The sequence below is a fragment of the Peromyscus eremicus genome, chromosome 16_21 (genome assembly GCF_949786415.1).
Source record: "Peromyscus eremicus chromosome 16_21, PerEre_H2_v1, whole genome shotgun sequence".
Taxonomy (NCBI): Eukaryota; Metazoa; Chordata; class Mammalia; order Rodentia; family Cricetidae; genus Peromyscus; species Peromyscus eremicus.
Genome location: NC_081432.1, coordinates 26,626,994 through 26,654,333, shown reverse-complemented (window position 1 = coordinate 26,654,333; position 27,340 = coordinate 26,626,994). Strand labels below are relative to the sequence as shown.

Genomic DNA, 27,340 nt, shown 5'->3' with positions numbered 1-27,340 from the left:
CCTCCCCCTCCTCCACAGGATACCTTGAGCTCTGCCTAATGTTGGACTGTGGATCTCTGCATCTGTTTCCATCAGTTGCTGGATGCAACCTCCCTGATGATGATTATGCTAGCTGCCTATATATCTTGGATGTGTGCCTTTCACTGCAGCATGGTCAACCTACCAGGGGCCACCCCCTTAAAGATAACTAACTCTCCCTTCCAACAGCTATCAACTGCCAATAGCTCTAGAGCTGAGCCTTGAGGCCATTTCCTCTCTCCATGCTGAGATTTTGGTCTGGCTTGAGATGGTGCAGGTTCTGTGCATGTCGTCTCAGCTTCTATGGGTTCTTGTGTGCAGCCTTGCTGTGGATGGAAAATGGTTTCCCCATAGTCATCTACCACCTGTGGCTCTTAAAATCTTTCTGCCTCTCTCTTCCACAGTGATTGTGGAGCCTCCAGGGAAGGAGTGTGGTATAGATGTCCCATTTAAGGCTGGGCATTTTGTGGTCTCTTAATTGCTGCACCTTTGCTAACTGCCAACAAATGCAAAGAGCAGCCTTCTCTGAAGACTGAGGGGTGCATTACTCTATGAATATAGCAATAAGTCATTAGGAGTTTGTTTAACATTATGTCCATTTAACAGAGTAATAGTAGTAGGTGCTATAACCTGTCTAGACACGAGTTCTTAGCTCTGATGTCAGTGCCATATGAGTTTTAACTTGTGGAGCATGTATTAAGTCCAACCAGAAAAATGGTTGACTATTCCCATGATGTAGTGCCATTATTACATCAGTGGGCGTGTCTTACCAAGGCAGTCATGGTTGTAGCTCATTGGGGTCACAGCTGGATAAGATTAGTGGTTATTTTTCTCCTTGGGGAGTGTGCATAGCAAATGAGGAAGGAGGAAGCCTCTAGGTGAGTGCCAGCTTCCTTTCTCCCTGCTGTATGACTCAAGTGTGCATTATCTTCAGCAGTAGAGCTTTATCATCAAATTATGGGGAGGCAAACAAGAGCATTGGTGGTAGCATGTAATGTTTAGGGGTCTGTGGACCTTCATGCACCAAAACCTCCATAAGAGGTGACCTACTGCTGGCACATTGTATTTGTTAGCATGTAACATCTAGTAGGGATATTGTGTTCACATTAAATAGTAACTGAAAATATTTTTATGAGACTAGATAGAAATATAGGAAGTACCAAAAAAAAAAAAAAAAAAAAAAAAGAAAATGGCCGGGCGGTGGTGGCGCACGCCTTTAATCCCAGCACTCGGGAGGCAGAGCCAGGCGGATCTCTGTGAGTTCGAGGCCAGCCTGGACTACCAAGTGAGTCCCAGGAAAGGCGCAAAGCTACACAGAGAAACCCTGTCTCGAAAAACCAAAAAAAAAAAAAAAAGAAATATAGGAAGTTTCTCCAGTAGGTCTCCATATGACTTTTTCAAAATGTCTTTAGTGTTAGTTATGCTACATATATTCTCTCATCTACCCTGACCTCCTATCCAGCTCCCCATTTAAGCTGTACTGACTTTAGCCCTTTATACCACTGTCTTCTCCCTTCCCTAAAGCCTCCCCTCCCACCATGGGCCCTTACTGGTTTCCTTCTATGAGGATTCCAAATGAAACTAACATATCTGAAATTAAAAACGAACACCCATAGAGAGAGAAGACATGACATCTGCCCTTCTGGATCGGGGCTGCCCTACTTAGAATGATTTGTTTCAGCTCCATCGACTGACCTGTGAATTTCATGACCTTGTTAACAGCTAAACCGCCTTCCACTGTGTACATACGTACCACATTTTCACATCTCCACTCATCAATTGATATGCATCTAGGATGTTTTCATCTCCTGGTTATTGTGAATAGGGCAACAGTGAACGTAGAGGAACAGGTATCTCTGCAGCAGGATACAGCCCAGGAGTGGTATACCTGGGTCATGTGGTAGGTCTCTTTGAAACGTTTTGAGAAACCTCTATAGTAGCCACACCAGTTCTGCTCCTACTGGCAGTGAATACATGTTGCCCTTTTCCCATATCTACGCCAGCATTCGGTGTGTGTGTGTGTGTGTGTGTGTTTAAATCTTAGCCATTTAATCTCAAAGAAGTTTAAATTTGCATCTCTCTGATGGCTAATGATGTTGAACCTTTTGATGTTTGGGTGGTTTTGGTTGTAAGCCTAGATTTTAATGGCTGTGCCATCTCCCCAGCCAAGGATGTTAAACTTTACAAAGAAAATGCTTCTCAGCCATTTGTACTGTGTCTTTTGCAAGCTCTATTTAGTCCCATAACTAGTTTTATAATTGAGTTGTTTTCTTGATGTATAGTAATTTTTTATTTGTTGTTTGTTTCGATTTTTGCTTTTTGTATATTCTAGATATTAACCCTTGTCAGATATATAGCTGGCACAGATTTTGACCATTCTTTGGGCTGCCGCCTTTTTGTTCAATGATGTCATCCTTTGCTGGACAGAAGCTTTTTAGTTTCATGGGGTCCTATTTATTAACCATTGACCTTAATGCTTGCACTATTGGGATCCTGTTTAGAAAGCTCTTTCCTGTGTCAATGAGACCAAGAGTAAACCCTACTTTAGATTTGAGGGGCCATGTTATATGTTGAGGTCCTTGATCTCACTGAGTTTTTTTGTTTGTTTGTTTGTTTTGTTTTTTTTTGTTTTTGGTTTTTCAAGACAGGGTTTCTCTGTGTAGTTTTGCGCTTTTCCTGGAACTCACTTTGTAGACCAGGCTGGCCTCGAACTCACAAAGATCCGCCTGGCTCTGCCTCCCGAGTGCTGGGATTAAAGGTGTGCGCCACCACCGCCTGGCCCCACTGGGTTTTGTACAGGGTGAGAAATAAGGATCTAGTCTTATTCTTCTGCATCCCGTGTGACTAGTACCATATGTTGAAGATGCATTGTGATATGTACATCTAGAGTTAGTTACTTGGTTGACTTCCTTCCGTTTTTTCCCCACATTCAAGTCACATTTCTTCTTTTAGCAGCGCTTGTAGCTAGAGTTTTCCTGCCTGGCCCACAGCAGGACAAATCTCTGTCACCCGCCAGTCCCACAGCCGCTCAGACCCGACCAAGTAAACACAGAGACTTATATTGGTTACAAACTGTATGGCCGTGGCAGGCTTCTTGCTAACTGTTCTTGCAGCTTAAATTAATCCATTTCTATAAATCTATACCTTGCCACATGGCTCGTGGCTTACTGGCATCTTCACATGCTGTTTGTCATCGTGGCAGCTGGCAGTCTCTCTCTGACTCAGCCTTCCACTTCCCAGCTTTATTCTCCTCCTTGTCCTGCCTATGCTTCCTGCCTAGCCACTGACCAATCAGTGTTTTATTTATTGACCAATCAGCAACACATTTGCCATACAGAACATCCCACAGCAAGCGCTATTCAAGAAGGTCCTAATAGCAGGTTTGGGGTCTCAATATCTTCTGTTTGCCTGGTATTTGGATCTACAGCCTCTATCCTAGGTCTCCCGTTTTGTCTGCTACAGTCTGGTACCTTCATCAGTTTGGTCAGGGTGCCTGGAAGACGTTTTCCCTGGCAGTGTGTGCTGGTCCTGGGCCTCTAGGATGGACAGGGCAACCTGGTGTTCCTAGTCAGGAAGCTGGCAAGGCTCTGGCACCCTGGGTCATGTGGTTGCTTGAGAGTCCCCAGTGGGTATTAGATTGGGATCTGGGGGTCCTCAATGGAGAAAGATGGGGCTGGGAAGAAGTAGCAAGTGGCTGCAATACTTAAGGTGACCAGAGGGAGGGAGAATGTTGGTATCCTATCTGGGTCCAAACCATGTGTGTTGTCTACAGAGCCATTGGTGTAGGAGGCATACTGCCAACTCAATGTAAGGAAAACCCCGTGTACTCGGTCAACTAATATTTGTAAAGTGTTGACAAGCCTTTTGAAGAAGGAAATATTGATCCTCTTTTTCCAGAATTCCTTTCTCAGAAGCTGTAAGTACCTTCTAGATGGAAGATGAAGTGAGAATGACTGTGTGCACGTTCAGTGATGTGCAAGGTGAGTGTGTAGCTGAGGATAGAGGGTGGCTGTCAATCTGATTCTACATTTAAGTAGCAGACCTTCCTGCCACGAGTGTATTTCCCTCCTGGGGAATGGGGCGTGCATACTGACACAGTATCCTTGAAGGAACTGTTTAGATGTCACTCACACCCTCCCCTCTTCCCACTTCTAACAATGATGACTAATACAGAAAATGCAGTCTGTCAGCATTGGCAAGGAAATGTCTATTCTGGGACAGGGCTTTGGCTGTATAATGATCATGAGGTGTGTGTCTTGTTTTTCTTGAAGCCAGTGGGAGGAGATTATGGCTCTTAGCCTAGGAATCAGCGTGGGTTCTTGGTCACGTTTCCTCTTCAGTTCTGGGAAAGTATCCAGAGGTCTTTAGTTTTCCCTAAAGAGCAGAATCTAACTCATCCATCCATCTAGCTAGCCAGAGCCAGGCTGGGCTGGTTACCCAGAACAAGGTCTGTGATGGTAATCTCTCCTGCATTCTTCCTTTTCTCAGGATTTCAACTATCTGGGTCTTTGGTGGATAGTGTTTTCTTCCCCCTGTTTCTTTGATGAAATGGGGATTTTTGATTGGGACTGTATTTTACATTTTCTACTGTCTATCTTTTTTTCTTCAGAGATTTAAATTTTTCAGAATTTGGTTGGTTGGGTTTATCCCTATTTTATTTTCCTGGAGGCTATTGTGAATGGGAGTGTGTGCATAATCTCCTTCTCTCTGTGTGTGTTGGTGGTGTATAGAAAAGCTATTGATTTTTGTATGTCCATTCTGTATCTGTCACATTGCTGAAATTGTTGATTGTTTCTAGAAGTTTTCCCATAGAATGTTACAGATTTCTTATAATCTGTCATCTGCAAATAGGGATAGTTTGGAATGATTGTTTCCAATTTCATCCATCTACCTGAAAATGTTATGAATTCATTTTCCTTTACAACTGAATAATATTCTACTGTGCATATGAACCACATTTTCATTATCCACTCATCAGCTGATGCACATCTAGGCCATCTCCATTTCCTGGCAACAGTGAACATGGATGAGCAAGTACCTCTGTAGTAGGATACAGCATCCTTTGGGAATGTGACCAGGAGTCATAGACCTGGACCATGTGGTAGATTATTTCTAGCTTTTTGAAGACCCTCCACACTGATTTCCATAATGGCTGCGCCAATTGGCACACCCACCAATAGTGAGTAAGTCTTCCCCGTTCCCAGTCACCAAGGCAGAATTTGTCATTTTTAAAAACCTTATCCATTCTGAGTGGGATGAGATGGAATCTCAAAGTAGTTTTAATTTTCATTTCCCTGGTGGCTAAGTTTGTTAAACTTCTAAAACAATATTTCTCAACTATTTGTATTTTGTTTTCTCAGAATTCACTGTTAACCTCTGTCTTAGTTAGGGTTTCTATTGCTGTGGAGAAACACCATGATCATGGCAACTCTTATAAGGAAAACATTTCATTGGGGCTGGCTTCCAATTCAGAGATTCAGTCCATTATCATCATGATGGGAAACAAGGTGGCATGCAGGCAGACATGGTGCTGGCTACATCTTGATCTGAAGGCAACAGGAAATGGACTGTGACACCGGGTGGTATCTTGAGCACCGAAAACCTAAAAGCCCGCCCTCATAGTGACACACTTCCTCCAACAAGGCCATGCCCACTCCAACAAAGCCACACCTCCTAACAGTGCCACTCCCTGTGGGGGCCATTTTCTTTTTTCAAACCACCACAAGTTCCATTTCCCAATTTTCAGTTGGGTTGTTTATTTTCTTGGAGTTTAGTTTTTTAAGTATTTTATGTTACAGGTATCAACATCTCTCATACGTATCACTAGTAAAGATTCCCCCCCCCCATTCTATAGGCTGCCTCTTTAATGGAATGATGTAGTAATTCCCTAAGGTCCCATTTGTCAATTGTTGGTCTGAATGCCTATACTACTGGGGGCCCATTCAGAAAGCCCATTTCCTGTGCTTATTAGTTGAAGCATATTCCTTACTTTCTCCTCTGCCTGCCTTGGGGTCTCAAGTCTTACACTGAGGTCCTTGATCCATTTCAAGTTGACTTTTATGCAGGCTGAGATACGAGAATCAACTCTCCTTTTGGATGTTACTATCCAGTCTGACCAGCACCATTTATTTAAGACACCGTCTTTTCTCTAAATGTGTTTGGAGTCTTTGTCAAAATAAAGTGGCTGCAGGAGTGTGGGCTTATATGTGGGTCTTCAACTACATCCCATTGATCACTGTACTGTGTTTGTTTTTATGGCAGTACTGTGGTGTCTTTTATTGCTATAGCTCTTTAGCATAACTTGAAATCAGGGCAGATGATACCTCCAGCAGGGTTTGTATTGTTCAGGATACTTTGGCTATCCTGGGTCCTTGTAGTTCATAAGAATCGTGAGATCATTGTTCTCAGTTTCGGTGATGAATTGGATTAGAATTTTGATGAGGATTGTGTTGAATCTGTCAATTGCCTTTAGTTAAGATGGCCACTTTCACAGCACTAAATCCTGACCATCCAGGAGCATGGGAAGTCTTTCCATTTCCTAGTATCTTCTTCAGTTTCTTATTTCAGTGCTATCAAGTCTGCACTGTACACATCTCACTTTCTGAGTTAGATTTGTTTCAAGACTATTTTTTCGAAGCTATGGTAAATGGGATTATTTCCCTGCTTCCTTTCTCAGTGTTTGTTGTTGGCATATAGGAAGGATAATACTTTCTCTGTGTTAACCTTGTACACTGCGTCTTTGCTGAATGTGTTTATCGGCTTCACAAGAGTTCTGATGGAATCTTCTATGTATAGAATCATATCATCTATAAATAAGGATACTTTGACCTCTTCCTTTCTTAACTGTAACCCCTTCGTCTTCCTCTTTTGTCTTACTGCTCTAGCTAAGACTAAAGGAACTATGTTGAATCAGTGTGGAAAGAATCTTGTTCTTGATGTAGGAAAATTTTTCCTCCATTTCCTTTGATTTTGGCTGTGGACTTGTTCTATATAGCCTTTACTGTGTTGAGATGTGTTCCTTATATTCATAGATTCTCCAGGATTTTTTTTATTATAAATGATATTGGATTTTGTCAAAGGCTCTTTCAGCACCTAATGAGATGGTCATGTGGTTTCTATCCTGGAGTTTTTTTCTATGGTGGATTAGAGTTATTGATTTATATGTATATATAGAACCTTCCCTGCATCTCTGAGATGAAGAGGACTTGATCATGGTGGATGATCTTTTGGATATGATTTAGAATTCCATTTGCAAGTATTTTATTGAGATTATTTTTCTCTATATTCATTGGGGAGATTGACCTATAACTTTATTCTTCTCCCTCCTCCTCCTCCTCCTCCTCTTCCTCCTCCTCCTCCTCCTCCTCCTCCTCCTCCTCCTCCTCCTCCTCCTTTTGGTTGGATCTTTGTCTAGTTTTGGACTCAAGGTAAAACTGGCTTTATAAAAAGAAGTTTGAAGTGATCTTTCCTTTTCTATGTTGTGGAATAGTTTGGAGAGTATTGGTGTTAGTTCTTCTTTGAAAGTCTGGTAGAATCCTTCACTGAATCCATCTGGCTCTGGGCTTTTTTGAGTTGGAACATTTTAAATTACTGCTTCTATTTGATGGGTTGTTATGTATCTGTCTACATTATTCACTTCATCTTGATTCAACTTTTGCAGATCATATACATCTAGAAACTCATCTATTTCTCTTAGATTTTCCAGTTTAGTGGAAGATAGAATTTAAAGTGTGTCCTTACAATTCTCTTTATTTCCCCAGTGTCTGTTGTAACATCTGCCTTTTCATCTCCAATTTTATTAATTTGGTGTCTTCTCTCTCTTCATTTTGGTTAATTTGGCTAAAGTTTGTCAATTTTGTGAGCCTTTTTAAAGAACCAACTCTTTAATCCATTGATTCTTTGTATTATTTTTCTCATTCCTATTTCATTAATTCCAGCTCTGGTTTTGATGATCTCTTCCCATGTATTCTTTGCTGTTGTGTTCCTTGTTCTTTTCTGGAGCTTTTAGATGTATCACTAAGTTATTAATTTGAGATTTTTTATATAGGCAGATAGTTCTATCAACTTTCACTTTATGAGTGCCTTCTTTTGTCTCATAGATTTTGGTATGTTACTATTTTCATTTTCATTCAATTTTAGGGCATTTTAATTTTACTTCTTGATTTCTCCTTTGGCTCAATTATCATTCTTTAGTGTGTTGTTTTTGTTTTAGCCTCCATAAGCTTGGACACTTTCTGTAGCTTCTATTGCTGTTGATGTCCAACTTCACTCCATTGTGGTCAGATAGAATGCAGGTTGTGATTTCAATTTTCTTGTATTTGTTAAGGCTTGCTTTTTGACCTAATATGTAATCAATATTAGAGACATTATCATAGGATGCTGAAAAGACTGAATATTCTGTAATGTTGGTTGGAATGTTTCAGGTATCTGTTAGGTCCATTTGATTTATGATGTTGCTTGCCTCCAAGGTTTCTCCATTTAGTTTGTTTCCATGTGACCCAGATGTTGGTGAGTGTTGGGTACTGAAGCCACCCCTATCACTGTATTGTGATTATTTGTATCTTTTTAAAAATCTAATGGTTTTTTTTAAATGAAATTTGATGCACCTGAGATTTGTTTTTCTATGTTTAGGGTTTCGATATCCTCTTGGTTTGTTCTCTTAATGAGTATAAAGTGACCCTCCTTATCTCTTTAGACTAGTTTTCGTTTGAAGTCTGTTTTGTCAGATATTGGAATAGTTATACCAGCTTATTTATTGGTTCTATTTGCTCAGAGTACTATTTTCCATTCTTTTATCCTAAGGTGGTATCTATTCATTTTTGTAGGCAGCAAAAGGTGGGGTCTTGTTTTTAATTCAATCGGCTAGTCTATGTGTTTTTATTGCAGAGTTGAGGTCATTAATATATGAGTTATTACTGAATGTGTATTAATGCCTCTCATTTAGTTGTTTTCAATGAACTGTCCTAGAATTGTTTGTTTATAGTCCCTATGACCTCTAGGGTGTGTTTATCCTTGTCTTCAGACAAGTATTCCTTCCATTATCTGCTGTAGAGCTGGCTGAGTGGTCATAAATTCCTTTATTTTGTTTTTATCATGAAATGTTTTTATTATTCCTTCAAACTTTATAGATAGCTTTGCTGGGTATAATATTATGGATTGACAGTGTTGGCTTTCTGAACTTGGAATACATCTTCCCAGGCCCTCCTGGCTTTAAAATTTCTGTCAAATAATCAGGTGCTCTTCTGATGGGCCTGCCTTTATGTGTACCTTGACCTTTCTCTCTTGTGACTTTTAGTACTCTTTCTTTTTTCTGAGTTTTAAACATTTTGACCATGTCATGAGGAGTTTCTTTTCTGGTCCTCTTAGGAGTTTTGTAGACCTCTTGTACCTGGATGGGCATCTCTTTCTCTAGGTTTGGGAAACTTTTTTTTTAGTGATTTTATTGGAAATGTTCTGTATGCCTTCCTGTGGTGGTATTCTCTTTATATGCTCGTAATGCAAAGTTGCATGTTTTTATGGATTTCAAGAGGTACTTCATTTTCCTGTTGATATTCTTTTGAAAATTTTCATTGACCTTAACTGAATGATCCAATTCCCCTGCCTGTCTCTCATTCCTCATTCTCTCTTTTCTCCATGATCCATCCTGTGGATGAAGCTTTCCACAAAAGTTTTTTTTTTTTTTTTTTTTTTGCTGTATTTAATTTTCCATTTTCAGCGTCATTTCCATCTGGGTTTTATTCAGCAATTCTGTCTCCATTCCATGTGTTGGATTGACTTCCTCATTTCATTCACATCTTTGTTTTGGTTATCTTGTCGTAGATTCATGCCTTCTTTGAATTTTTTTAAAATACTTCTAACTACCTTTTATAGTCTTTGTCTGGTGGTTCTTCCAACTTATTTTCATTAGCAGAAATCTCTTGTGTGTGTGTGTGTGTGTGTGTGTGTGTGTGTGTGTGTTGTTTCTGTTTCTATTCTGGGACTTGCATATCTGTGGCTAGATTGTTGGCTGAGTTTTTCTTTCTTTTGTATTTTTGATTTTAAAAATTCAAATCTAAAAATTATTTCTTTCAGTGAACCTTTACAATATTTAGAGGAGTACTAAGTCCTGGTAGAACTGAGAGGTCCTTTCACTCTGTGAGACTGGCTTTTGGGCTGGATGCTCTGTCTTGAGTCTTCCTCTGTTGGCCAGATTGTCCCGTTGTCAGCTTAGACCTCCTTCCTGGGTCTGAAGCTTTCGCTGTGAGCTGTGGGGACTCTCCACATGCCTGTGGTCCTAACCAGTGTCAGATCTGGTCCTTCTTCTGTGTCTTTGGCTCCCCTGAAGCTGCTACAAAATAAAACTTTCCACACACCAATAGGCCTTACCTGGTTCGGGCCTGGTCCCTCTCCTAGGTCTGCCCTCTTTTCAGGTTTTTTGGGAAACATCCAAACCTGCTTGTGTAGTTGCTGGACTAATTAATTTACATCCCCACCAGCTGAGTATAAGAATGAAAGTATGATTAAGACTGTCCTCCGGGTCCTCTCGCCATGCTCACCAGCATTGTTTCTAAAGTAGAATGGAATCTCAGTATAGCTTGGCTTGGCGTTCTTTGATGGATAACAATGTTGAGCATTTTTTCATGTCTTTGTTGGCCATTTATACTTCTTCATTTGAGAAATATCTTTATGTTTTTAAAATTCTTTTCATATTCAGGATATTAATCCCCTTTCAGATGAATAGCTGGCAAAGACATTTCCCAAGTGGGAAATTTTATGTATTATGTTTATAACCAAATCCAGGGCCACTACAGATCCCCTAAACAATAGACACTTGTTCCAGTTGGGTGAATCAGTTAATGTACTTAAAGCACTTTCTGCTTACAACAGAGATTGAAGATCAAATGAAAGTGCTTTAAAACATTTATAATGTTAAATGAATTTGAAAGGTATAATCATTAGCAAAGTAACCAATAATATATAAATAAGCCTGTTTGAGTGTTGGTCAGACCAGTACATGATGTCATAGAGACTTAGGTGGCTGGTTAAAGCCTCTGGCAGAGAGCCTGAGACATGTCAGAGTGCCTAACACATTCTCTCCCTCTCTCTCTCTCTCTCTCTCTCTCTCTCTCTCTCTCTCTCTCTCTCTCTCTCTCTCAAATTTAAGAAAAACTGCCACCTTTAATACTCTAGGGAGTTAGGACCTATCACCTTAGGAAGGTCAAAGATAGTATAGACGTTCGCCCACAAGGAAGTTCTTCCCTGTTCGTGCACTGGCCGCATGCTAGGAAAAGAGGCCTTGTTTTATTGGTGAAATTATTTAGGCCACTCCACGTAGTTAAAAGGAGATTTATTTAATGGCGTAACTTACAAATTAAGGGATAGGTAAGTCGCGGGGTCTGGGGAAGGTGTATCATAGTCCAGCGGTGTTCTCTGGAGCTCTGCTTTGCCCACCTCCACCATCCAGGGTCCTGGAACCAAAAGAGCGTTCGCCGATCCCGATCTCGGGTCGGGTCCCCAGGCGCCTCCCTTGGCCCCGCCTTGTAGGCGTGACAGTTGCCGAAGTCTCAATGGGGGTTGGAACTTCCAGAACAAAGCTGGAATGGCTACCCACTACATTGTTTTTCTGGACTGGATACAGGGACACTTGACTTTTCATCTTTCACTTTAAAAATTTACATACAAAGTCAAATTAAATTGTGAGGAAGGAATTCCTCGTAGGCAAAGCAGAACTAAGCTGGACTGAGTCCCTAGGACACAAGACAGAGTCTGAGGCAAAGTTGCCACCACACTGAAACGTGCTGGCATGTCTGTGCCGCTGCAGGCCGAGGGCTGACTGCGGGCCCTGTCCAGTCTGTGAGCTGCTGCCTCGTGAGCCAGCCGACATGTGAGGCAGCATCCCCGGCCCCGGCACCGTTCCACCGCGTTGATTCCGGAGACCGTTCTCTGTAGGGACGTGATCTACATGAACTGACTTGGGGGGGTGCGCCTTGAATCTACAAGGTGACCGCAGCACCCTTTTGTGGCCCTGGCCATTACTAAGTTGGCAAAGCATCTTGTAATTGAACGCCTTGAGTTTCGAGGTTTCCTAGAAGGGGGATGGCTCAGGGTGTAAAGTGTGCAAATGTGGCCATGCGTAGTGGTGGCATGTATCTGGTGTGCCAGTGCTCGTATGGCGAGAGGGAGGCAGAGGCGGGAGCATCTACAGAAGCAACCGGGCGCCAGCTTAGCACATGCAATGGCAAAACAAAGAAAGAGACCTCATTTCAAACGAAGTGGAAGGTAAGTTCTCACACCTGACGTTGTCCTCGGACTTCTACATGGGCACAGTGGTATGCACAAACCTACACGCGTGCACATGCACGCGCACACACACACACACATGCACACGCACATGCACACACACACACACACACACACACACACACAAAGCGTCTACAAATCAACATGGACATTAAACATCCAGGGACTTCCTACTCTAACCATACCCATCAATGCCTGGGAGGAGATGAAATCTGTCTCAGTTCTTGGCCGTAGTCCCCCCCCCCCCCCGCCCCCCGCCCCTTATCCACGGTTTCACTTTCTGTGATTTTCAGTTACCCTCGGTGAATTCCAGAAATAAATAATTGAAAAGTTACACGCTGTCCCGAGTGGCATGACGAAATCCCACTGTCGTCCTCTGTCGTCCCTGAGACATGGCTTACCCCTTGATCCAGCAGGGCCCCTTTACTGCTCACTTGGGTCATCTGTCACTGTACCACAGAACCCAAGGCTAGAGCACCACATCTGCCTCATTCCTCTCACACTCTCTCTAGGGGGAAGTAATTTAACACAGTAACTGGAAACCATTCCCTGGTATTTACTTTGCAGGCATTAGTAATCAATCACTGATGTGTGTGAACTGAGTCTCACGTTGAAAATCCCCGTGAGAGAGATGCTAATGGCATCCATTATGCAGATGGACAAATGAGTCTCGGAGCCACTGGGATAGAGAGAGGCCAGATCTGAGCCCCAGTCTGTGTCAGAATCAGGCACTTAAGCACAACCCCATGTGGTCACCTGCAAAACCCCTCCAGGACTAGGAACATTTCTTAACCCCTTATAGCCAGGTTCTTAGAAGAAAAGGTTTTACATAGGTATTTGCAAAAACAAACAAACAAAAACTTTTTGCCACCCTTGTTTATGAAACAGGACCTTGAAGGGTTTACCTACATAGACCAGGCTGACCTCAAGCTTAAAATCTCTCTGCCTCAGCAGTGTTGAAATTACAAATGTTGCACAGCAAAATGATGCACAGGATCACCAGACCTATCTTCTTTTACCATTCTTATTCGTTTTTGTAACATCTAGATAATGATGTAAAAAAACTGTATTTAAAGAAGAAGTTGCTATTGATATAAGCTATAAGAAGGTTCTAGAAGGAATTACCTACCCCTCCCTCATCCCCTCCTGAGGGCAGACAGGAAAGACCTAATGGGTATATGCCTTGCTTGCCAAGATCATTGATGGAAGGCTCCACAGACCCATATCTGTCCATGAGGCGAGTGGGTTGTCTCGGGAGCTAGCAGTGTGTTGGGGAAAGGGCCAGCTGGGCTGGAGCTGGACTGAGGCTGTGAACTATGCCAAGGTAGAACTCTCTGGGTTGTAGGGAGTAAGCCCTAGTTTTCTGGAGGGGACCCTAGGCACGCAGAGCTGCCAGACTGAGCCTCTTTGCAGCTCCCTACAGTCACCGTGGATGTGTTCACTTGCTGCTTTGTCAGGATCTTAGAAATGGTTCGAGCATTAGTCACTGGGCCATAGCCATCTTCTAAGACTGTAGGAGGCATTGCTTACTGCCTCTCCAAACTGGACAGTGTAACCGAGAATCTGCTTCCCTCTGGCCTCATGGACACAAGATGCTGCCGTCCTTTTCCTGCCACACGTAAACTGTCTTTCCCCTCTCCTTGAGGCGCCTCTCACTCTTTCGGGGGGGAAGCTGTGCAGTGGTGGGTAAGACTTGAAATCCTGCTCCCGCTTAGGAGCCATGAGAACTGTTTCGTTTCTTCAAGGGTTTGCTCACTTATAAAAAAGGCAACCGTAATTCCGGCTTCCCAGAACCCCCATAAGCAAAAGTCAGGCTACCTGGAGTGTTTGCAAGCTAGCTACACAGAACAGTCATGTTATTTTGAGGAGGTTGCACATATATTAGCCTACAATTCACAAACATCTCTCAGGTCAAACGGTTTGTTTCTAGTAATGTTTGACGGCCTGTGGGAGGTTCCTGAACTTCACTGTGTCTATTTCCTGTCTGTAAAAGGCTAGTAAGTACTACAAGAACGACTTCAGGGGGTCGCTGTCCAGGTCCCATGGGCCAAGAGGTTGAAAGGAGGAAGTGACGCATGGTACACAAAGGTGCTGGGGTGATGAGAACAGGTCTTGAGAATCAAGGTGGTAAGGACCACTTGAGTCCCAGCAAGTGCCCTCAGACCCAAACAGGCACAAGAGCAATTTGTACTCAAGAGGGCACATTAGACCCCTCCTGGTTTTGCTCTGGGTTCCATGTATTTATAGAGCTAATGTGTGCAGACACTGGGATATGGTCCCTCCCTCAGTCATCTGCATTTACTTCAATGAATGGTCCAGTGTCATTATGGATTGATTCACACACCTCGAAATGTCTGCTCCCCTCCGGCCCTGAATCCAGCTTCCTGGAGTATCTGTTTTCATCCACAGACATTTTTATAGCAACTTCTTTATTAAAAGACAAAAACTCATTGCACATTAATTTTATTCTCTTGACATGAGTAGGAAATATGAAAGGACAGATGATTATTTCCAGTGTTTGGAAAAATGAAGTCTCTGAAAACTAAAAGCTTTCTTTGAAAGGGTTCACGGCAAGGATCCCGGCCTCCCACACTGCTGCCATGTCGCCAGAAGTGCAGCCCTGACAGTTTGTACACACTGTGTGTCCCTGGAGGCCTGACCTGCTCCACTCCTCACAGACTATGCTATAAAAGGTTGATGTGCTGCCCCCACCCTTTTTTTGTCACAGTGACATAGTTAGGGTCATCTGGGAGGAGGGGACTCAACTGAGAAAATTTGACTATCGGAAAGGCCTGTAGGCAAGATTGTCGGGCATTGTTTTGATTAGTGATTGATACAGGAGATCTCAGACTACTGTGGGCCATGCCACCCCTGGGCAGGCTGAGCAAGTCTGAGGAGCAAGCCAGTAAGCAGCACCCCTCCATGGCCTCCGCTTCAGTTTCTGCCCCCAGGTTCCTGCCTTGACTTCCTGCCTTGTCCTTCCTTCATGATGGACTGTGATTGGGATGTATAAACTAAATAAACCTTTTCCTCCCCAAGTTGCCTTTCGGTCATGGTTTTCATCACAGCAGTAGTAACAAATTAGGGCAAACGGACATCAGGTATGCAAGGCTTTGTCACCTGTGTGGCCACTGATGCAGTTACTCTATTAGATAATTTGAACAAACATCTGGAGCTGTGTCCCATTAAAGCTTCTTTACAAAGGAGGCCAATCTCTGGAGAGATGGCTCAGTGGTTAAGAGCACTGGCTGCTCTTCCAGAGGTCCTTAGTTCAATTTCCCATGACCACATAGTGGCTCACAACCACCTGTAATGAGATCTGGTGCCCTCTTCTGGACTGCAGATGTACATGCAGGCAGAACACTGTATATACATAATAAATAAATATTTTTTTTTAAAGAGGCCAATGGATTTGGTCTCAGGTCCCTAACAATTCTCAGTGACTTCAGGTTGATGTACACAGTTCTCTTATATGTGTATGAATGTATATGTGCATGCACACATGTGTACATGTGAGCATGCCATCTAAGTGTGCCCCTTTCCATACAGTGAGACATGGGTTCAGGAGCTTGAATATGCCATCATGGACTCAAAGGAAATTCTTACCAGTGACCCAGATTCAGAACCAGCAGCCCCAGGGTTCACACGTTTCTAGGCAGTTCTGACTATCTCACTCTTTCATGTTCAATCAGAATGAATTTTTATTCTCTTTGTGAACTCCATGTGGTAGAACTTGCTTGGTTTATTCTTCTGGTTCACAAAAGGAAGTACAGAGAAGTGGAGTAGATGCCACCTCTGAGCAGCTCTGGGGGCACTTGATGGCACAGGGGACCCTGCTGACCAGAACATCTGGCTGTGCTGGGAGGCACACCTACTCTTCTCCTTTTGATCCTGTTCATGCTCCAGCCCTACGCCTGTCTTTATCATAATGGGGAGAGCGCAGCAGTGTGGAGGTGAGGACAGGGTGGGAAAACTGTTGTGGGAGTTACTTTCTTTCCCCTGCGGACCTCTTGGGGCCCAGGAAAACTGATAGCCAAAGCATAGCTTGTTCCCACCATGGCCTTCGGTCACCCGTGGTGCAGACGGATTCAGCCCCACAGAGCAGCACACAAGAGAAACTTAGCGAAAGAATCTAAAACTCATGTTGACATCGTGGGCCGGAAAGTCTGGTTTCCATGCCTCCCTCTGCCCCTTCCAGGACAGCTGTTGGGGTTGGCCATCCCAAGAACTTCCAGGAAGCCTGGGGAGGGGACTTACTTTTGCAAGCCAGAATGTGAAGGTTGCGAGTGACACCGGGAGCCTCTCGAAGCTGCTGCACGTGACCAATGTGTGCAAGTGTGCCGTCTAGAAGGCTCCGTGAAGCATCGGTAGCTGGCCCTCAGAAACAACTGTGAAATGCTTGAAGCTGTTCAGTCTTTGGAAACTGTATGGTTTTCAAAGAAGGAAAGACATGAATAAACACACATGCTTGAGTTCCCTTGCCTGCACTGGCCACCCGTGGGCTTTAAGGGTACCAGTAAGAAGAGAATGAAAGAAACCAAAAGCCAGGACTTGGCGGGTAAAATTTACTGAGAGAAAGAGAAATGGAAATTTGATATAGACGTAAACAGTGGGACCATCCTGTTCGCAGAGTGATAGAGTGGCAGCTTCTTCACCACGGGTGACATTTATAAACTAGAGGGTGGGGTATTGTTTAAAGTAGGATAATGCAAACACAGCTTGGGCCTCTTTTAAGTTGAAGAGTGCCTCTGATGACGTGTATGGAAGCACACACGTGGTCACGTTCCATGGTACACTGGCTTGAAAAGAAGTACTATAAGCTAAAATAGGGAGGAAGAGGGAGGGGAGACCTGAGCTCTTGACCCTGACTCTGTCGGGATACAGCCTAAACTGCACGTGAGCGGACAACGGAATAGAAACCTCAAGTAAGTTAGACTGCACTTCTCCTATATCCGGTTCTGGGCTCTACTGTGCTCTCTAGCTTCCGGCTCTTTATTGTTTTAGGCTAATGTCCTTGTGGAAAAAGATGGCTCACTCCCTGCCGTATTTACTACCTAGTCCATACAAAGTTAGAATTTCTTATTAGTGTCCCTTTAAAACTTGGTGCAGAATTTGCGTCACTTACTGTAGCATGCCCTCCAGCAGAAAGAGATTTGCCATATCTGTGGAGGTGCCTGCAGATAAGGCTGGCGGGGGAGAACTCTGCCTCAGTGAGCTCCATTCATGATGACTCTTAAGCTGGTCTCACAGATGAGACGAGAGAAGACATGGACATGGGCGGTTATCAGCCATCATTTCACAGACCCTTTCATGCTTGAACGTTTGGAACTCCGCAGTCTGCTTTCTATTCCTGAAACATGAAACAGCTCTGCCATGGGCTGGGGAGTCTGGATCAGCAGTGAGGGAACATCATGGCCACCACCAGCTTCATTTCTTTGCACAGACTCAACTTTCAGTTGGAGAATTTCTCCTAGCCCAGAGTGTAATCCTGGGGAGTTGGTTTTCTACTCTACAGATTTTCTAGTCTAAATACTAACCATAAAGAGATTTTCTAAACAATGAATGATACTTACTTAGGAATAACAGAGCTTTGTGATGGGAATTTGTGTGCCAAAGAAAATTATAGGAAGACCACAAGGAAACTGAGGCCGTGAGAAGTTTTAAAAAAAAAATGAGGACCATGCAAAATGATTTTTAACAAAAATTTTTTAAAAAAATAATGGTTATTTTTGTTCTATGTGTATGGATGTTTTGCCTGCATGTATGCCTGTGAACCATGTTTGTGCCTCATACCTGTGAGACCAGAAGAGGGTGTCAGATCCCCTGGAACTGGAGTTACAGACAGTTGTCAGCTACCTACTATGTGGCTGCTGAAAATCAAACCTAGGTCCTGCTGAGACATACTTCAGTCCCTTTGGGCTACTTTTTAATCTTTGCGTTTTATACTTTATTTCATCCAAATAGCCAAAAAGAGGATTGTTTTTTTAATAATTTTTTTGAATTCTAATTACATCATTTTTCCTCTTTTCTTTCCTCTAGCCAACCCCTCCCATGCAACCTCCTTCCTGTCTCTCAAATTCATGCTGTTTTTCTTTACTTGTTGTTATACACACACACACACACACACACACACACACACACACACACACATACTCCTAAATATACAAATACAACATGCTCGGTCCCTATCATGTTACCTATATGTATATCGTATCAGGACCTCCCACTTGGTATTAGATAACCAGTTGGTGTTCTGTTGTGTTCTCTAGGGAAGATAATTTCTCCTGCTCTCGGGATTCCCCAGTTATCCACAGTTCATTGTCTAAGGGTTGAGGTTCCATGAGCTTTCCTCTTCCTGTCTGTGGGTATTGTCCTTGTTCCGGTCTAGTTTACGCAATCGTATTGTTGAGATTTCACATGTATAACTTCCATGATATTTCTAGGAGGCACAATCTCACAGAATACTCACTCTTCCTCTGGCCCTTAGGATTTTTCTGCCCCTTCTTCAGCGATGCTTCCTGAGTCTTAGATGTAGGAGTTATGTTGTAGTAATCTATCTGTTGGTGCTGGGTACCACACAATCACTTCTCTCTAAATTGTCCTTGGTTATGGTTTCCTGTAATGGTCTACATCTGTTGCAAAGAGAAGTTTATTTGATAGGAGGTTAAAAAAAACTACACTTATGTAGGCATAAGGATAAATATTTAGAGTGCAGTTAGGAATCATGCTTGTTTGGGGAGTCTCTTGGACAACCCTGAGCGACAACTCAAAATGGGGCTTCTCATGGCTGCTGTTGGGGTCTTTGTTAGCTAATCAGTGGCTCTTGAGGGGGAGTACTGTCAGCTCAGATGGGAATTTTTAATTTTAGGTGCATAAAGAATATTATGGTGGCTTGTGACTTTTTCAGACATCCTTACCATTATTTTGCACTCCTCTCACCTTCTATATTTCTCTTCCTCTCCCCTCCCTAGTGACCTCATTTTCCCCATTCCCCCCTGAAATCACTTGTACCCTTTCTATTATCCATCCATATTCTTCCTTTACTTGCATACTTCTGTAGTTACTCCAGGTTATATATTTACATGTGAAGAGCTGGAGCTTTGAACCACAGATGGGTGAGAACATGTAACATGTCTTTCTCTGTCACTCAATATGGTCTTTTTCTAATCCCTGCAACTTTACCTAAAATTTCATGTTTTTTTTTCTTTACAGCTAAATAGTATTCCCTAGTGTGTATGTACCACATTTTCATTACTCATTAGTCGAAGGGTATCTGGTTGGTTTCCATTCCCTGGCTATTGTGAGGAGAGCAGAATGAACATGCTTGAGCAAGTGTCTGAGGAGCAGGCTGTTGAGTCTTCTGGTATATGCCGAGGAGTGGTCGAGCTGGACCATATGTATGGTAGACCTATGTTTAGCTCTTTGATAATTGTCCACACTGATTCACAGAGGGGCTGGACAAGTCTGCGATGCCAACAACAGTGGGCGAGGGTCCCCTTTTCCCCACAACCCCCTCCATCACTTGCTGCCTCTTGATCTGTTCTTTGCCATTCTGACTGGGGTACGGTGAAGTCTCAAAGTTCTTTTGATTTGCATTTCTCTAACTGATAGGAAAGATGAACATTTTTTGAGATATTTCTTAGCAGAACTTTCTTTTATTTCCTTAGAGAACTCTCCAGGTGCCCAGCCCATTTTGTGAATGGGTCATTTGATTTTTTTTCACAGTTTGTTTTTTTGAGTGCCTATATTCTGTAGATTAATCCTCTGTCTGATGTACATCTGGCAGAGGTTCTCTCCCATTCTGTGGACTTTTTCTCCATCCAGTTGACTGTTTATTGAGCTGTGCCGATGCTTTTTTTAGGTTTAGGAGATTTATCAGTTGTTGGCCTCCATTCCTGGACAAATGAGGTCCTATTCAGAAGGTCTTTTCCTGCACCTTGTAAGGCACTGCCTGTGTTTTCTTCTAGCAGTTTTGGCATTTCAAGTTTAGGTCTCTGATGTATTTGAATTTAGTTTTTGTGCAAGGTGATAGATGTGGATCTAATTTCACTCTTCTGCATGTGGACATTCGGTTTCCCCAGCACCATTTGTTGAAAATGTATGTACACATTCAGTTTTCCCAACCTGCTTGTTGAAGATGCTGTCTTTTCTCTAGCACATGTTTTTGGCCTTCTTGTCCAAAAGTAGATGGCCAAACTTATGTGCTCTCGTGTTTGGGTCTTCTGTTTTCTTCCATCGATCTCCATGTCCGTTTCTATGCCCATTCTGTACTGTTTTTATTACTATGGCTCTGTAATATGACTATCGGGGGTCTTCTGTGAGAAGTTCCATATGGGTTTTAGGATAGTTTCCTTCTATTCTGTGAATAATGAGATGGGATTTTTCTTGGGATAGCATTGAATATCTAAATGGCTTCTGGTGGATTTGTCACTTTCACAATATTAATTCTACTGATCTACGAACATGGGATGTCTTTCCATTTTCTGGTGTCTTTATCTCTTCAGAAATTTTAATGTTTTCATTGTAGAGGTCTCTCACCTCTTAGTTTTATTACTATATACTTCATTCTCTTTGAGACTATTGTGAATGGGAGTGTGTCCATGGTCTCTTTCTCTGTTTGTTGTTGGTGTATAGGAAGGCTGTTGATTTTTGGAAGCTTGTACTGTATCCTGCCACTTTGCTGAAATTGTTGATTGTCCCTGCAAGTTTTCTCATGGAATTTTGGGATCTCATATTCATAATATCATCTGCAAATAGGGTCAGTTTGACTTCTTATCTTCCTATTTTTATCTATTTTATTTCCTTCACTTGCCTTATTGCTCCAGCTAGTGTTTCAAGCACAATATTGAAAAGGAGTAGAGATAATGGACAGTCCTGTCTCATTGCTGATTTCACAGGGATTGCTTTAAGTTTTTCTCCATTCAGGATGACATTGACCGTGTTTCTCATATATATTTTTATTATAGTGAAGGTTGTTCCCTCTTATCCAAGGCCTTTTCTACATCTGCTGACATAATTATGTGGGTTTTTTTTTTTCATTTCCTTGCTTGTTTGTTTATTGGTCATTAAGTCCATTTATGTGGTGTATTACATTTACTTACTTGTAGGTCTTGAACCACACCTACATTTCAGGGATAAAATCAACTTGGTCATGGCAGATAGTCTTCTTGGTGTATGTGTGCATTTGGTTTGCAAGTTTTTTATTAAGCATTAAAAAAAATCTATGTCCATCAGGAATATTGGCCCACAGTTTTCTTTTTTAGTTGTGTCTTTATGGCATTTTGGTATTAGTTTGATAGTGGCTTCATAGAATTTTGGGGTGCTTCTGTTTCTTTTCTGTTCTGAATAGTTTAAGAAGGATTGGCAGTAGGTCTTCTTTGAAAGTCTAGTAGGATTCTGCTCTGGACCCATCTGGGCCCGGACATTTTTTAGTTGGGAGTTTTCTGTTGCTCTTTCACACATTGTGGGTCTGCTTACGTTATTGACTTCCGGTTTTGTTTTAGTGGTTTGGATGAATCTAGAAATGCTGTCAATTTTAAGTTTTATTGCATTGGAGTCATTTGGATACACAGAGTTGTTCCATGGTTACTGAATTTGAATTGGTTAGGATTTGTTTTGTGTCCCAGAGTGTGGTCTATTTTATAGAGGTTTCCATGAGCTGCTAAGTAAAATATGTATTCTTTGGTGTTTGAATAGAATAGATATTCTTACATCTATTTGATTATGATGTATTTAATTTTGATGTTTCTCTAAACAGAGATGTTTGTCCTAATGACTGCTCAACTAGAGAAAAAGTGAGGTATTGAAATGACCTAGTCTTAATGAGTTAATGATAATCTATGTCTTTAATTCTTAATTATATACTCAATTAAGTACACTTTTTATGAAACTGGGTTTGGTGCATATATGTTTAGGGTATTAATGTCTTGTTGGTAACTGTTCCCTCAGTTAGACTGAAGTGTCCCTCTTTACCTCTTCAGGTTAGTTTTAGTTTGAAGTCTATTTGGTCAGATATTAGGAAAGTGGTGCCTGCCTAATTCCTTGTCCCTTTTGACTAGAGCCCTTTTGTGCATCATTGCACTCTAAGGCAGTACTTACCTTTAAAGCTAAGACGTGTTTCTTGTAGACAACAGGTCATTTTTGTTTCTTGATTCATTCAGTTGTTCAGTGTCTTCTGCTGGGAGAAATGGGAGCCATTAATATTTCAGGGTTTTATTGAAAGGTATGTGTTGATTGGGATCATTGTATTGTTGAATCTGGTGGTGGTGTGTTCTAAGTGGTGCTTTGTGTTGGAGTAATTTTATCCATGTTTGTTTTCTTTCCTCTGTCTCTCTCTGTTCTTCTCTCTTCACCCCAACACATTGCTTCTTACATTTTGTAACTCTTGGATATAATTTCTTTAGGCTGCTCATGTCATGGGAAGTTTTTCTTTCTCCTTCAATGGTGGAGATAGTTTTGGTGGGCACATTAATCTGGGCTGGTCATTGTGGTCTTTTAGGGTTGGGAATGCATTGCTCTGGGCTCCTCTGGCTTTCAAACTTTCTGTTGAGAAATCAGCTGTTAATCTCATGGGTTTTTCTTTATAGGTAACATGTCTTTTTTTTTTTTTCTCTTTTCGCTTTTGGTCCTCTCTCTTTGTTCTGTATACTTAGTGTTTTAACTATGATGTATCATTAGGGAGTTTCTTTTCTGGTCCTGTCTGTTTGTGCTCTGTGCACTTCTTGTATTTGTGTGGGTATGTCCTTCCTTATTTGGGGGAAGTTATCTTCTATGATCTTACTGATGATCTGGCTGATGCCACTGATGTGGGATTCTTCTCTCTCATGTTTTTATGGTTTAAAGGTTCGGTGTTTCTTCTGCGTTTCCTGTTTTGTTTTGTTTTGTTTTGTTTTTTAATTTCATAGTCTTTGCTTATCTGTCTGGGCCCTCTGTTTTATCTGCTTTATCCTGGGCACTGCTGTCCTATCATCTGCCTGATTTATTCTACTTATGAGACTTTCTCTTAGGTTTTCTAGTTAGGTTGTTGGGTTTTTCATTCCCATCTTCATGTTCTCTTGAGTCCTCTTCAATGTTTTTATCTCTTTGTTGCGTTCCATTTTCAAATCCTCTATTGCCATTTTCACCAGCCTTATGTTTGTGTTTTCTTTGGTACTGCTCAGACATTTATTCTCTTTAATTTATTGAGCTGTTTATATCTTCTTTAAACTCCTTCAATCATTTGATGAAGTTTATGGTCGTTATTTTAAATTCTGTATCCTGGGCTTCATCTGGGTAATTCTCATTGGTGAACACTTCTGTAGGACTGGTGGATTTTGGAGGGGAGATCCTGCCTTGATCTTTCATATTGTTTGTATACTTGCAGTGATTCCTGGGCACGCGGACTTTTGTCAGTTCTGTATCTGATCTAGACCGAGTAGATGCTCAGAACACAGGTTGTACAGGTCGGGTCAGGACTAAAAAATTGGATAAATGGAGTCAGGTGGACACAATGAGCTGGCTGGTGTGTAGGGTGTGTGTCCTGTTCCTATACTGAAATTTGGAGGTAGATCTAGGATTTGATGTACATGTGTGTAGAGGATCTGTGAACTCACCTGGGTAGACTCTGGAGAAGGATGTACAGGATCTGGTTGGGTGAAGACCATGGATGTGGCCTGGGAGGAGCCTGTAGGTTGCGGGCAGTCAGGGAGGGTTCTGCAGGAAGCTTAGAGATGTGTGCTGTGCAGGCAGGGGTGGCCGGACTAGGCTGATGTACTGATGTGAGGTCTGGGCTAGATCTGAGGTTTGAGGAAGGGTACATGAAGGGGAGGACCAGGCAGACTCACTTTGATAGAATCTGGGGAAAGATTGATCCTTGATTAAAAAAAAAAAATAACAAGAGTACCACTGGCCCAAGGTTGAACACACACACACACACACACACACACACACACACACACACACACGTTCACTGATCTGTGTTCCTAGCAAAAGTAAGCTCTGTGTGTGTGTGTGTGTGTGTGTGTCTACCTTTTGGTTTGCTTCATTTATTTATGTACTTACTTTTATCTAGGGCTTGGCAAAAGTGATTCCATAACTTTCACATAGTTATTTAACCAGTTAATGTCTTGATCCTGTGACCTTTATCAGGTCAGGCATTATGGACAAAAATGGACTAACTGTCTGTAACGATGGAACCCATAGCCTTTGCTAACAGGTTGATCTAACTCTACATAGAAAGCATTGAGTGAAAAACACTGAATTCATAGAGCCTAAAGGTGGAAGGGTTCTTGATTCCTGTGCTCCACTCTGGTTTTCTGGGGCTCTGGTGGTGTAGGAGCCATCTATGAGTGCTCATCCACTTTGCTCAGGCCATGGTGACCCCGTGGTCTAGCGATGTGTGTAATATCCTGCAGAGTTGGAGGTATAATGGAATCCCATTTGTCAAAGCAAACTGCTGAATTTGATTCCTTAGAAGCTGGAAAGCGCTGCTATGCATATGTAAGAACCCTGTCTCTGTGGGGTAGGACATTAAGCCCAGAGGAAGATCTGCGTGTCTCATCTGAGTAATGAGCCATGAAATTGACATTATAAGTTTTAATTATTATTAATGCCTTGCAGGGTAGCTGGTGTTAATTATTCTGTAGGCTTCCCAGATATATTTCTTCCCTTTTCCTTTTATTTCCTTTTCTTAATGCCTTAATGGTGGCTTCCTGGTCGTGTTTGAACTCAATTCTTCCTAAGGGGAATGCCCTCCCTGTGAGAGAAGTTGTCTCTGGAAAGAAAGCAAATGGCTGTGATTGGAACACAGGCAGCGGGAACCTGGGAGTTCGATGGGTTGCCACGGTGAGATTTGCACGAGTCTCATCTCTGCTTCCTCCCCAGTAATACTCGTCTTCCTCTAGAACCATCCATGAACTAATTAGTTAACCTTATAATGGGCTTTGAAGATCAAAGACTGGAAAGAGCCATAAGTCACGTTTTTGAGCATCTTTTAACAGGGAGTTCCGTTTTCTGGCTCTTATGCTCCTGGATAACTTCCTGTTAACATCATTTCTGACGTGTGTGTGTCTGTGTGTGTGTGTGTGTGTATGTGTGTGTGTGTGTTATTCAGAACCGTGTCTATATTGCTTCTATAGACTTTGTTCTATTAGATGCTCAAGAGAGTCAGAAGGGATGCAGGAGTGAGCTCTGACCTCCCCTGCCCCTGCCTATCCCTACTCCTTTCTCCTTACCTACTAACTGCAGCAGAGACACAGGCCTGCCTCGGGAATACCCTGAGTTCCTTTGAACTCACAGCAAAAAGATGGTCTCTACTGTTTCTTGGGCTTCTCTCAGGTCCTGGTTGTCAGGGTGAATACAGCACAGCCCTGTTAATGCAGCAGACAGGAAACTTCCAGGTCTAGGAGCCCAGTACCAGTGCTGTGGATCTAGAAGGGGGAAAGAGATGGTGTGGAGCTGTGTCAGCAGAGCCCACAGAATTCAGAAGTGCATCTCCTCCTCGGGAGTTGTCATGTTACCCAGCATGGATAGAAAAGTGTGCATTTGCTCCTGTGCCAAGGGGTTGTCCCTTGGCACAGTGAAAGCCACTGGAATTTGCAGGGTAGGCTCTGATTTACACCTGTGCAGCCCGCACACAGTATAGTACATTGAGAACAGAGGAGAGGTAGGTAGGGGGTTAGACGCAAGATTATAGCAGTAGATTAGCAAGCTTTGAGGAGGAAGGCTGGGGTTCGGGGAAGGATGGGAACAGTTAGATGGAGTTTGCATGGTCAGGATGAGGAATACAGGAAGTAGGGATAAAGGGACAGAGAGAGTTTATGGGATGTCCAGAAGACATGCGTTCCAAACAAGTGGCTAGACTGTGTTTGAAATCTACTGGTTGGCATGGCCGTGGACGTACAGGTAGATTTAAGAGTGGGGGACACACAGAGGCAAGTAGAATTGGGTCTGTAACTGTGGTGAAGAGTAGCCTGTGGCCCACATACGTGTGGGACTGGCAGCCATGTAAAGAATCAACAAAAACCAGAGTCCCCTGAGGCTCAGGATTGATGCCTTTCAGGACCAGGAAGTGGGTAACTTGTGGGTCTCTGGCCTGAGCGGTATTCTGCAGTCCAGGCCCTAAAGCCAAGCTGGCTCCTAGGAATTTCCTCTTTCCCTGACACTACATCCCTACCCTCCCAGCTACACTGGGTGATGCGGTGCCATGGTTGTCCATATGGATGAGAACGGTACTTGAAATGGCCCCTGTGTCAGCCTGGCTGGAGAAAGCCAAGTCCTTTCTGAGCAGGGGCAGCTGGGGGAGGGCTCCATGTTCATTGGAATGAGATCTTTGAAGGAGAGGGCCATGGCGTAGGTTTGGCATGGTCTACACTGCGATCAATGGTAGCAGAAGCTTCCAAACAGCCACCAAAGCCCTCCTCTAAGATTACTGCTTCGAGCACACACATTGTCAATGAGAAGATGAGTCTAGGAAAGAGAGGGCACACAGTGCCAGCCTATGTCAAGGGAAGTTCCTGTGGGTACCTAGTGGAGGTGCTTTTCTGAACGAAAGAACATGTTGTTTTCTTACCGCTACTCAAAACCCCTTTTCTGAGGAAAATTCTAAGTGTTACCATATAGTCAATAGTGAAAATATTCCTGCCAGGAAATTCCTGTCATTATTTGACTTTTAATGTGGCAGTAAGCGGAGTTGAAGAAGGAGAAACGGCATGTTTTTGTAAATTAGCTAGCAGAGCGGGGATGGGTTTCCCGATCTATTGATACCCTGAGCTTGGTAAATTCTTGGTTATTGGGGAATGAACGTGCTGTGAATTGAGGGGTACTTGGCAGCAACCCTGGCCCTGCTCGCTACATGCCACCAGCACCTCTCTTCCATGTGACAACCAAAAATATCTTGGGAAAAATTGTTCCCAATGGAAAAGCCATGGGCCAGGGACTGGTTGGCCACTATATGGCCCTGGGGTTTTTCTGATGGCCCACAGCCAGCCACCTCTTTAGTCTTTTCTAAGCAAAGTATTGGATTGCAAATTGCCTTTCGCCAGTGCTCTCTAAAGTCTGGGCTGGG

General features: G+C 42.7%; 1 protein-coding gene across 1 annotated transcript in view; it reads left to right on the top strand.

The window, feature by feature from the left end:
- The first annotated feature begins 821 nt into the window (after window positions 1-821).
- Sh3rf3 (SH3 domain containing ring finger 3) overlaps window positions 822-27,340 on the top strand; it is a 156,158-nt gene continuing 129,639 nt past the window's right edge. Inside the window, exon 1 of the mRNA XM_059243805.1 lies at window positions 822-896. The gene's annotated coding sequence lies outside the window, so the exon portion shown is untranslated. The remainder of the gene's footprint in view (window positions 897-27,340) is intronic.